Genomic DNA, 11,145 nt, shown 5'->3' on the forward strand with positions numbered 1-11,145 from the left:
GGGTGTGGATGTTTGATTCATTTTAAGTCTGGAGATATAATCCATTAATCGACGGTTCTGGTCCATAAGTTGTTATATGATGGCAGTGTCGTTGTCAGGTTTTGATACATTGCGCTCCGGTTCGGTGGTGGTTGTTCGGATGGGAGTGAACGTCGTTGGGGGTGATGTCTGGTTCTCTGTTGAATTGTTACGTTCTAGATTAAAATGATTCGTAAGTTTTTGGAATGAGCGTATAATAAACTTGAGTTTCAAGTCGATTTTGATCATAAAAAGAGTTTGAAAGTAAGAGGCGATGGTGAAAGGTTTTTCGACTGACTCTGAAAAAATAAGATTGGTATGGTATCAAATTTTTGATAGACCTTCTGCACTAAATAGCGGATAATTAGGACTCACCGGCGGGTGCGGCGGTTGTGTTAATTATTGGAGTGGTGTCGTTTGGCACTGAGCTGATTTTTGAAGCAGTAGTTGATGATGTTACAGTTTCGGCTACAACGATAATAGCTTACATTACGCAAAAACATGGTGAAAGACTTGCGTAGGCTGAAGATTGGGAATACTCACATCGTGAGGTGGTCGCAATGGTCGTTGTGGTTGGGCGGTGTAGAAGTTTGTGGGCAGTACCAAAATGCGCTGTGGAGGGTAATAAAAATTGCTTCAAGGTGTGCACAAGAAGGATATAGTAAGGAGGTAATAGCTACCTCCAGCAAAAGTCCGATTGAATTTCATCGTAGTTTTGGAAGGGTCGATCCCTTCACTGACGTCTATGTGGACGACTTTACCATCACCGTGAACCCTAGCATCCGGGGAGTGATAGAACACGTCGAGGTGGCTGAAGTTTGATGATGGTTGTTCGCCTAGCGGTCGAGCAGCCGCCTAGCCGCAAGGGTGATGACGGCGAAAATTGAGACTATGAAGTATATATGATTGCGATGCAGTGCAAAAATCAGACTGTAAGCATCTGCAGCAATACTATGCGCTTTATAGTATAAATTTGGCGGGTGCGGGGAAGTGCATCTCTGATGACCGTGTGCTAATAAGGGTAGGTGAATGTAGAAATAGCAGATTCGCGAGGTGCACGTTACAGTGTTTGAAATAACTGCAACTTCGTTGGCGGGTGGGAGTATAAACATTGAAATTAGGCTGCTGGCCAGGCGACATTGTATGCGTCGTTATTTTGGGATGCGCTAAATCGCGAAAAACCGACAGGTTTATGCGAAGGGGTTAATCGGGCGACATTGTAAGTTTTTCGCGAAAACAAGGTAATTTTGGACGACAGGTTTATGTGGAAGTTAAAATCCGCCTCGGCGTCTTAATTGGGCAGCTGGCCAGACGTGATCGAGCAGCTGACCAGACGTGAACGGGAGTTCTACTTACCATTGCACTCTCTGATGGCAATCACCCACACCCGCACTGCGATGGTAATCACCCACTGATGGTAACACTGACGGGGGGTTGAGAACCACGGGTTGAGAACCACGGTCACACACACACACACACACACCTGACATGGACACACACGCGGTCAGCCAGGTCCGGCATATCCACGTTAAGTCAGCTTAGGCCGGTCACACCGGCGCACGCACACCTCACACGGACACACGCACACGCGGTGAACCAGAACCGGCATACTACTGTCCCTTCAAATCCGAAGCCTCCTTCAGTACTCGCAGCGAAAGGTTCTAAAAATGTATATAATGTAGTGGGAAATAATGAAAAGGAAAAATATCTGCCTTAGTGACAGGCAACGCTGCAGGTGAACTGGCTCCAACTTTCATTCTATTCGCTGAAAAATCATTACCAAAAAATGCTGCAGAAATGGCACCGGCGGAGTTTGCTTTTGGATTTAGTGAAAATGGTTGGATGACAGCGAAAGCCTTTTATGAATTTATCATAAATGTATTCGAGCCTTGGTTGACTATGAAACAAGTGAACGTCCAGTGATTTTATACATTGATGGTCACTCGTCACACCTGACGCTACACCTTAGTAAATTTGGATCGGAGCAAGGAATAGTACTCATGGCATTGCATCCAAATTCTACACACATACTACAACCCCTAGATGTATCATTTTTTCGACCCTTCAAAGCTCAATAGCAGCAGATTAATATAACGGTTTGTGAAAGTTCTTCAAGCATAGGTATTAAAAAATACCAATTCGCTTCAGTCTTAAAAAAAACGCTTGATTCCATCGATACAGCCAAACTTTTGCGAAATGGTTTCAAAAAGTGTGGCTTGTGCTATTGATGTCGATGCTATTGATTTCACCAAGGTTTTTAAACGCAATCAAAGTTTATCAGTAAATTAATCTCAAAGTACACAATATAGTGCTGACCCGTTACAAGTAATTGAAAGTTTAATTCCCAAAGAGAAGCTACAAGAGAAGATACGTGCGGGTTGTTTTGTTGTCTTTAAACATCTTATTACACATTTAAAAATTATCTCGTTTTACAATCCGCAGTAATTGGGACATTTACCCTACGTATGTACTTCGTAGTGAGAGCTGTGCATATACGTACTCTACGTTTGATCCCTCTTCGAAACCGTCACTGGTTCTGAAGCTTCTCAACAATTGATAGTCGAAACAGCTCTAGCGTGAGCGCGCATATGACTTAGCATTACTGGGTATATCCTGGTTGATCTTCGCGGCCCTGACAGTTTACCTCTGAATTTGTCGCAAAGTGATTAGCTGCATATCACGGCCCGTGGCTGATGCCGTCCATATTATTATACTGACATTGTTGCGTATGATAATATTCTACAGATTTGATACAAGCGTTATATATATATTCGTATCTCACGACACTTTACTTACTCATTTCCATGCTTGCTTAGCGGTATACAACGTCTGTTTTTAGCGGAATATATTCTTCGTTGTAGACTTCTTAATCCACTAAAAGTTAATACGCATGTTTGGCCCATAGATTTTTGCCAGAGCATTCCGAGATGGCCAATAGACCTGGTGTTATTCAACTCAAGCAGCTTTTGAAGTTACCTGCATATCAAGGTGTTCTAGATTCTGAAGGTCGAGTTCTTCCATCAAAGTCTCCGATATTCGAAAGAATCGAATGCTATTGATAACGGGAATTGTTTCAATGCGAAATACGTTTACACTATATTAAAAATGGTCCGATATGGCGTTCATACCGAATTACCGAGCACGCTCAATATCACTCTGGTTAACAATGACGTTGCTATCACGAATAGTACCGCTGATTTGATTGATGAGAATCCTCGCGAATTTAGTCTTGACGTTGCAGATGTGTGGGATAAAATGCAACTAGAAGAGGTAGAATATCGTTTCAAAAATCGACAGAAACGCCGATTGCATACTTTGAGACGCTATGCTTCGACGCATGCTTTGTGTGATAAGATTTTCGAGAAGACCAAAATTCCATGCGCACTGACTTTCAAAACTGTTAAAATATCAGCCAGTGGGTATTTTGCTAGTGTCTGGGAGAGTTGCCCCGAATGTCCTGCTCGCTTTGAAGGTGGCATTGTGCACCCTCCAGAAGAAGGCTTACCCATAATCATGGAATGTGGCGTAACTGAGTTTGATCCGTCAGTCAAACATAGAAAAAAGCGTCAGCTCAAAGAGAATTCCAGGGACGAAGTAGCAAAAAAACTCGTTAAAGGAAATGTACTTCCCTGTCCATGGAGGCGACAAGAAGCAGACAAGTTGATGAAGTTTGGCGATGACGAACCACCTTATTTATTTAGTGGCCATGTTCTGCGAATGGCTAAACAAGAACGCCAAGACAACATATTAGGGATCACCACTAATAATGTTTTTAAAAGTATTCAGTTAATGAAGTATAGCACTAGATATGAGGGAGCTATCAAATCTATTGGCTTGGCCCCACTGTACGTGCATTATTGGACTTGGGAGCAGACTGCAGCTTGTGAACAGTTTCACAAATATGGTCGAGCGATGGAAATGTTTCTCCGGAAAAGCGTCAGGGGTGCGTCCATTTTATCTACGATCGGTTGCTATCTTGCGAAAGCAAACTCCTTTTGAGGAATTCGAAAACCTTGCGAAAGCCTTATTAACTGTAGCGTTGGGTGAAAATCAATCAAAGGGAAGTACGGTCGATGCTGCACGGTCGATGCTCACGTCGATGATCAGGAGCGCCAATTTTTCCGAAATCTCCAAGCACCATCTGATTGAGCCAATTGAAGAAGCGATCGTCATCGAGGAACATGAATTCAAAGCCACAAGTCTGCAGACGTGGGCAGAAAATCTTCATAAAAACTGTGTCACAATGCTTGGAAATGAATCTCAATCCGATAATATTAACGGATAGTATTGCTTGGAATTTGCGAAAAAATTGAAAACGCTACTACCGTATTTTCCGTTATACAGCGAGATTATGCCGGGAGTCATTGGCTACGGATCCGTCAACGCAACATCTGCGGCGGTGGAATCAGAATTCAACGATTTGAAGCACCGCACGTTGAGAAATGTTGGCCGGCCACTACGCGTGGATAAATTTCTTAGTTGACACATCACGTCATTGTCTGGTCGACTGAAACTTGCCATTGCAGGCAAAATGAGTCCCGACTTTGATCCCTGTATAGGAAATGAGGTTTGCGTCCGAAAAGATCTTACCGTGGAAAATGATCAGCCTGATGATCCTGATACATTCGAAACTTCTATGCAAGAGACATCGGTATTAAATGAATCCGTCCAGAAAGATCTCATTGAAAAGGATGATCGCACCGATAACCCAGAGATACTCGAAACATCGGTATTAGATGAATTGAAAGAAGAACAAATTCGGCGAAATAAAAATTCAAAGCGGCCCAAACTTACATACGGTGACCCAGGTCCCCAATTTGATTCGTCAAACATGAAGTACTCCGCATTACCAGTATTGCCCAACGGCCACTGGTGCCCAAGTGTCCGTGACAAAGAATTCACTATTATCTTGTCAAATACGTGCGGCTTTTATAGCTTATGCCAGATTTTGGCAATGGCTCTGCATACCAGCGAAGTCTACCAGTCAGCGTATGCTTAGGCACTCTCGCCAATATACGCTGTTGTGAAGACTCTGATATCTGACGGCTTGTGTCAGAAAATTTACAAGCAGCGTGCAAATATTCTGACCGGTATACGAGAATTGCATCCAGTAACTCGCCGGAATATAATAAGAGTGAATGCAAAATCCAATATCCGGAATTTGACAACGTACTGGTTGGAGCAAGATCCGAGCTGTATTACATTGGCCACTCGTTCCCACTGTGGCTGCGTAAATAAACGAACACATGTCACTTCGGATATTAATTTCGATATCCTAACTGAAAACGGAGTAAGCGATCTTGCGAAAGCTCTGAGGAACGGTTCACACTCACCAAAAAATTGTTGTGGAGACGTCTCTACGTTAGAAAAAAATCTACGGTTCACATCTTTTAATTGAGACTGATTGTGAAACCGGTAAAAAAGTGGCTTTGGAGAACTTTCCGAAAAATTTGCGTATGACGGATGAGCGATGCTATAACCTTGCTGGAGTAATTGGATACTCTCAGAGAAGATGCGTAGAATCCATCGGTCATCACAAGGCTCAAATTAGGTAACCAGTGGCTGCACTATGACGATGATTACCGGAAACCGAAATCACGCCCAGTCATAGACGAGACACTGGTTGAGTCCACGTTGGGCATGTACATTCTTGCTTGAAGCGTTGGATATAGTTCATTTCGCGTATTCGATGACGCTGAAATGAATAGAAGGATGAGTCGGAAAAAATAGTCATTTGAAATATATAAAGACTTAACAATACCGAGGGGGAAATAACTCAAGATCCGAGTGACACATTAATTCCGAAGGTTGAAATAATTCAGAATAATTCATATAATTCAATATAATTCTTTTAATTCAGATTAATTCTTTTGATTCAGAATAATTCCTTTAATTCAGATTAATACTTCCAATTCCGAGTTCCTTTCACATTAATTTAATAGTGTTGCCATCAATTCTTGATAATTCACTTCAATTCAAAATAATTCTTCTAATTCGGATTAATTTTTTAAATTTGGGTTAATTCCTTCAATTCACATTAATTCAATAGATTTGCTATTAATTCTTGATAATTTACTTTGATCCAATATAATTCTTTCAATTCAGATTAATTCTTTTAATCCAAGTTATCAGATTATAGCAATTCATTTCTTTTTAATATTCCTTTTCATTCGAATGAATTCATTCAATTCGGCATATTTCAGAAAATTCAATTCAATTGTTTTTTCCCAACAATTCCCGATAACTTACCTCAATTCGCCTCGCAATGCACGTTAATATCTATAAATATTGTAACATTCTATGACGTTACGGCAAAAATACAGGGTTCGTGAGCTAACCTGGATTTCAAATCAAAGACGGTGAATAAATGCTTTGAGAATACTATGATGAAAAAGTAGGGATGCTCAGTTTAACTTCTAGAACAGGACTGTTTGTTCAATAATAGTGGTTGACGCAGCAACCTTATTCATTTTATAACATTTGAGTGCTTTTACATGTTGACTACTAGATCATTACAAAGGGGGGTAAGACGGGTGATTTCACCCTTTGTAACAATATCATCTATTTTTTTTTTCTGAATGTTCTGTAAACCCTAGTGTGAAGAATCAATTTAATTTGACTTAATTTTTTCATTTCGGATCTGGTCTCTTCAACCTAATTTTCACTTATCTCTCAGGGTAATTTGAGTTCATTTTAAGATTCCCATAATGTCACCAATATTGTGGTATTTTCCGTACTACGATATGCAGTTATTATTAACATTCTGAATGATTACTATGATTACAACATATGTGAAGAAAAGAGACGAAAACGCATAACCAAGTATAAAGTAGGAGATAAATATATTTCACGTATCAAAATACAATTGCACAATACAATACTCTCAATATTATGGGATCAAACAAGTTCTGAAATCTGATCCACATGGACCGATAAACCATCTATATAAAAAGTGGATGAATTCTCGAAACCACCCTAATTTCATCACAGGTAGCGTAAAAATCAGAGTAAAAGTGAATAGTGCTTATCTGAAAATGAAGCTCGTTTGAGGAATTCACTTTTTTGTGGAAGAATATGGATACTGCACATGCAAATCGTAGGTATTATAAACAGGTAATGTCGTTTCTATCACAAATATTATTCTTTGTAATCACCTACAATTATGGCCTATACGAATGCAACACATGGCAGAAAAATCAAACATTCAATACTCATTTCTAATCTGTACTATAATAATGATATACCTGATGATCCTGATCATGATCACCGAAATGACTATAAGTGGGCTTAAGATCTGAAAGGAACTATTACACCTATAATTCTTTGAAGTACGCAACTCGCGGAAATGTTCAACATATAAGATAGCAGATGAGCTGTGAAATACAGATTGCACCATCAGAGCTTAACAAGGTAAGTACGTAACGTAAATATAAATCCAATAAGTACGGTAATACAGACACATTCGCTTAAGACGAAAATCATACAATAATAAAATAAGTTTGTACTTTTAGATACATACTACACGAGTATATCACGGTCAACAAAAGTACTACGAAATATGTAGGCACAGATATCCAAGGACTTTGTTCCATGCAGTTGTAATACAGTATCACTCAAATATTGAGTTCATTAACAGCTCTCAGCGCAGTACCTTCTGAAGAAAGAGACCAGTATTCGTTACTGTTGGTCTAGGAATTGTCAGTTTATAATATTTCATATTATAGAAACCGAAAATTTGTTCGGGACATGGAATAAGAAGGCCCAAATCACTCCAGCTGCACCAATGACACAGAACCCCGAGACCTCGTCACAGTGAGATAGTTTCTGGAGGTGAGGTTGGAGCTTCGTCGACCGAGTATTGTCGCATTTTCATAGTCTTACCCGATAAGTAAGAAAAATATAAAACTAAGCTAGCTAAATAACCTCCACAGGTCTTGCTTTTGGAAACACACCATTCGCCAACACAAAGAGAATCACAGTGTTATGGCACAACAGAGCTCAACCTACGTCGACCGAGTCTGGTTGAAAAGTCTGGGCCCATAACACCATGCAACTACCGCTGCTAGCAGGTGATTTCTGCTGCGAGAATAGCCAGCACAATGTACTCTTCCTAACGACAAGCATTTTTCCCGTACTGTCAGTCACAGCAACAAAAGGACTGGTTTCCGGAAGATTCTCGACCTCTAAGTTTTTCATAGAGTAATCTTTCAAATTGAGTTCTCCAGATGTGAATTGCAAGGCACTTAAATCTTCGTTACGATCTACAGCTTCATCCTCCAATAAAGAAGATCTTCTAAACAATGGTCAGAGGTAACCATTTCCAAGCTGTGGCAAGCCTTTATAGCATCATAGCAAAACGCTACCATGACGACTGTTAACTCTTCGTTGGTTGGAAGTCAATGCTTTGGTTGCACAAAGTCCTTCGATCCCCAAGCTTGTTCTCGAGGAAACAAGTATTTACGGCCAAGATCTGAAATGGCACGGAATTGAAGAAAAACTCGTCTGACACGATGTAAGAAACCCAACATACAAACGTCAACAAATGTTGAAAAAGTGCTTGTTTGCGATCGGATTTGTCGAAAAAAACTTTCGCATTGTTGACTCCCTAGAAGTCAAGGTTTGAATAAATGATCAACATGTTTTTCAACAAGAGTTGTACGGAAGGATCCAAAATTCGCAGCGTCGATTGAAAGTTCATCTTATCCGTACCGTCCAAGTCAGTGTTTGTCAGCTTATGTTGAGATTTATTGACAACGTCGGTTAGATAAGATGAATGGCTCAACGAGTTTGTTGTCCGTCGGAAGAACAACGGATGGTTCGAGGAGTCGAGTCCTAAGTTTGACTGCAATATGAACAGGGTCCTGGAAGAAGACTGATTGAAGACCGTTGTCAAAATTAGCGAAATACCATTTTCTAAATTCGGATGGAACAGAGTTTGACTCGAAATAGACCTGGAAAAAAACGTGATTCGATTAACATGGCACTTAGAAGCCGAGAATCCCCATCTGATGAAAAAGCAAGAATCTCAATTCCATGTTTGTCAAGCTCTTGTCTAATGTACACAACCTTTGCTGTACATCGGCAGTTTTGAATTTATTGTCGGTTCCGAATAGAAGAACAGGCACTGCAGCGGCACCATTGGCTATTGGTTGCACCATAATTACGTAAGCAATTTTTGCTGGGGAGGAGTCATCAAAAAAATGTTCTATACGACGGGCAGAAGTTGCCTCGAAGACGTTTGGATTTGGACAATCATTTCCGGTGTTTGACGGAGAAACGAATCCTGTGACGAGATTTGTTTTGGAGTCATATTCTATTCCACCAGTTATGCGAGTACCGTCTTCACTCACAAGTACTACTTTCGGAAAACCATTAGCCTCTAAATAAAGTACAAATTCTTCAATCAGTAGTTCACCTTCTAACGGAGTCTTGGATGAATGCACTCTTTTGTACACTGTGTGTACACTTGGAAGTTCCATATTTGTCGATAATGTTTCATATAGAAGTCGCCCGCCAATTATGTCAAAGTAAGTACAAAATGATTTGACTGTTTTTCCATACCTAACCCCATTCTTTTTCCTTGCAGAATTATGATGGGCCGTTCGCATCACGGCCTTCAAAAAATTACCTACATCTACAGAATCATCAGCTGCTGGCAAAGCGGTAGATCGAGAATTGGCTATAATTGCATTAAATTTTGTTCGCAAACATTTGTTCTTCTGGAGCAAACACTGAACTTCATCAATCACAGGAAAGAAGCTCGAAATGAGTGATAGACTACTATCCATACATTTCGAGCGTTCTGCTATACAGCGTTGACTTCGTATGTGCCTACTTATCTTTTGGTTGCTAGACTGACTAGTAGACGAGGGAGTGTTTTTTGCAAGCGGTAAGTTGACCACTCTTCGCTTCGGTAAGTCGCTTCCCCCAGCTCTTCCCCTTGTACCTGATTTTGTGTCAAAGGTGATGTCGAGGGTGTAGTCTCTGAAAAACTGGCCGATGGGACATTATCAGGGACGCTAGTCCTGGCGCTACTGGAAATATTGTACCTCTCCTTTTGATTTACCACGTCAATTCGTCGTATTTTAGAATCACCTGCAACCAGATAAATAATTATTCAGAGAATATTGTATACAAATTTGTCAATTAAAAAATATTTCAAACTCATAGATATTCTGATTACTGTACCAGAGCTAGGTTTAACCACCGCACAACCGTCAGTGTCCTTGCTGGTCAATGTACCATTAGGGGCTTTGTCTCGAAGCCACGTCGACATTAAAGCTGCAAACAGCTTCATTGCTGAGATTTTTTTCATTCCTATCAAGCATTTGTCAAGATACCCTGTGAAGTTACTGGGAACCCATCGCGTTTTGTAGAAGGCAAATTTTTTCTTCTGATCACCCGGGCATGATGGACACACAATTTCAGCTGAAATTGATGGAAAAATGTAGCCTGTAAATGTAGATGCAAGATAAACCATATGAGAAGTATTTTACAATCGATAGAAATGTAGCCATACTAATTCCTTGATAAAGAAGCGCTTTTTATAGATACAAGAAATCTATGCTACGTTCGCAATATATTGAAAGACATTTCAGTGTGAACGTACCTTGAAACAGACTACCTTCACTTTGATTTAGATCATCGATCGTTACATCAATTTTCCATTTCCGCAGGCTGGGTAAGTGACTCAAGTTTTCTGCGCGCTTATCACACCACGCTGTCAATGTCTTACGAAGTGATGTTTCAGCTGTTAGTATTCGGTCATTTTGCCTCGATTCATGTTCAGGATCATGCTCCACATCTTGTGGCACAACTTTTCATTTTCTCGGAGCAGACTTGGCCTTCAGTTTTTCTGTTGACTGCGTTTGAATTGCTGAAGTAGGTGTAAAATAGCTAGGATTATTGTGAAGTTTTTCCGTAATTAACTTTGTCAGGTTACTGAGTAATCTCCTGTGAACAATCGCAATACAAAAGCCTTCAGGATTACTGGCATGAATTCCATCAAACTTGAGCCGATATTTCAGATTTTCAAGTAAATGTCGCATTGTATTTTTCCTTGCAAATGCTTGTAGGTCATTTACATCCTCAACTGTTAAGCTAGCCAAAGCGTGGGGATTGTCAAAT

At 40.3% G+C, this 11,145-nt stretch overlaps 1 long non-coding RNA gene across 1 annotated transcript; it reads right to left on the bottom strand.

The window, feature by feature from the left end:
- Positions 1-391: 391 nt before the first annotated feature.
- On the bottom strand, positions 392-789 carry LOC124410243. Its single transcript, XR_006929584.1, has 3 exons — positions 699-789; positions 562-630; positions 392-486 (listed from the first exon to the last, which is right to left on the bottom strand). It is a non-coding gene; the product is annotated as an uncharacterized LOC124410243 (long non-coding RNA).
- Between the last annotated feature and the right edge of the window lie 10,356 nt (positions 790-11,145).

The sequence above is a fragment of the Diprion similis genome, chromosome 9 (genome assembly GCF_021155765.1).
Source record: "Diprion similis isolate iyDipSimi1 chromosome 9, iyDipSimi1.1, whole genome shotgun sequence".
NCBI classification, from domain to species: Eukaryota; Metazoa; Arthropoda; class Insecta; order Hymenoptera; family Diprionidae; genus Diprion; species Diprion similis.